Raw genomic sequence first — 2,421 nt, forward strand, 5'->3', positions numbered from 1 at the left:
ATATGGTAAAAGGGAAAATCAGCTCAAAACCAGTCCAGCCAAATAAAGGCTGAAGCTAACAAGTGGTACGGCAATTCTCAACCTGATCAGCCTAACCCGACCAAAATATTGAAAAGATGATATATTTTAACATATTGATGGGCCTGGGCCTTATACCATAGGCCCATGGACCTATACTCAAATTGAACTAATCAAAAATTTAAGGCTAGGCCTAGGATTTCCCTAACCCAAACCAATGTGAGCTTATTCAGTTCTACCGCCCTGACCTTTATATTAACTCTTGAAGGGTCCTCTCCCACACCCCAAAAAAGAGGTGTGGGCAGCCGGAAAGAGATCCTGTCCAATGCGCCTGCCCTTCCGGTGCACATCCGACAGCTGTAGGCACTCGAGGTGCGGCCTGGGTGCTTCTAGCAGTTGGATGCGACCTGGAGGGACTGACGCGTTGGAGAGGATACGGGTCCTCGCTTAAGTTATATGATTTTTAATATGTGCGGCCCCCTCTCATTTATACTACCCTCATACAATATCATCCCCAAATTTAAAGGTATTTATTATACATTTCTTATGAGGGTTTGGATGTCAAGCTTCTTGGCTTGATAAGGTTACTGGTACATATTTTTTATCTATCTGATAGTTGAAATTTGCTGCATGGCTTTAGCGATGGTTTTACAACCATAAAACTTCAAAAGCTGCTTATAAAGCCTTTTCCAGTGGTGTTTTTAGGGAAAGAGAATGCCACCCGATCATGCAGCACACACCCCCACACCTCTGATCTTTTTCATCTTTCCAGGAGGTACGACAGTCATTATGCACACCCTTGCGTCTGGCAAGGGTGGCGTTCTTTATCCCATTTTTTAACCATTAGAAACCCGCCACTACATGTGACGCAATGGTTTTTCTTTGTCGCCCATGCATGTACCCTTTAGCATCGGTAATTTGTGGATCTTTATCCTCTCAGGTTCCCTGTCTAGTACAATTCGTACGATTCCTCTCATAAGGAGTGGAAATGACCATCTTATCCCCTGCTCGAATGGGGTCCACCGCCTCTCATTAGAGGCACTAGGGAATTGTACCGGGCATGGACATGAGAAGATAATAAAAGAAACATTTAAGTAACCAGGTAATTTGTACCATCGCTTAAAAGAAACATTTAAGTAATAAGGTAATTTACCAAACTAAAAATATTTATTATTAACCTCATTAAAGGAACAGCCTTTTAAAGGCAGTTTTTTTTCTGAATTTTTATCATCTCAAGTGTACAATCCACAAGTGCTCGTCTAGTGCACCCCTAAAATGCACTTGGCACTACCGTCTGCGGCAGCAACAACAAGAGAGAGATGAATGAGAGAGGATAGGCTTGGTAAGGTTTGCTAGCGTGAGAGAAGAAAGTGGAGATCGGGTAAGGGCTTTTGGGGTTGAAATTTGGATTTCAAAATCTACTGTTGGATCTTCCTTTGCGACATATCGACATTTTAGGGGAGCACTGGACGTGCATTTGTGGATCGTGCATGTGAGACGATAAAAATTCGTTGTTTACCATCTCAAAAGGCTATATTGCTATAATTACATTTAGGGAGAAAAAACGCTAACTGGTATTGGTATTTGATATTTATAATTCGAGTAAAGGTGTCAATTGGTACGGTATCCGGTATTTGATACAGTACCCTCTACATTTACCTCATACCGATACTGTACCAAATATCGATCAATATAGGTATTTCATTTCGATATTGAATCTTATCTATTTGGTACAGGTATTTGGTATGATTCGGTATAGTATGATTCATTTTTACTGTTTTATCCATATTGATACCAACTCAGTACAAATATCTCCTATCGAATTTATTCGCAATATAACCGATACGATTTCGGTGTTACTATACACTATGCGGTATGAGTTGACACACTTGGCCAAGAATGTGACTCACTGACTCATACCCCCAAAACTGGCCCGTTGAAATGACGATGTTGTTTTTACCTAAAATAAAAAAATGATGATGTTGTCGCCCCATGAAAAACAAAAATGCCATCCCTGTTGTGCTCTTGCATTAGTTCTCATTCAAATGAAATCAACTCATCAGTGACGGCGACAACTACAACTCTACCAACCAAGCTCTCTCTTTAATTTTGTGAGTAGATCGAATTACCATGCATGACAGCTCTACCTCAGGGTTTGAAAACTTGGAATTGGGATTTAGATCTGTTTTGATCGACTCTGATCCAACCCAGATCGGGTTTAGTTGAAATCAGTCGAGAAACCCTAGAATCGGCTAGTAAATAGTAGGGACTATCGATTCAATTAGTATCAGTTCCATCTAGATCAACTAAAATTGAGAATGACGAAATCGGCTAATTTTCAATCAAACCGGCTCAGTCAATCTGATCTGATTTTTAATTCATTGCTCCTCCTCAATTATTCGA

The sequence above is a fragment of the Telopea speciosissima genome, chromosome 2, assembly GCF_018873765.1.
Source record: "Telopea speciosissima isolate NSW1024214 ecotype Mountain lineage chromosome 2, Tspe_v1, whole genome shotgun sequence".
NCBI classification, from domain to species: domain Eukaryota; kingdom Viridiplantae; phylum Streptophyta; class Magnoliopsida; order Proteales; family Proteaceae; genus Telopea; species Telopea speciosissima.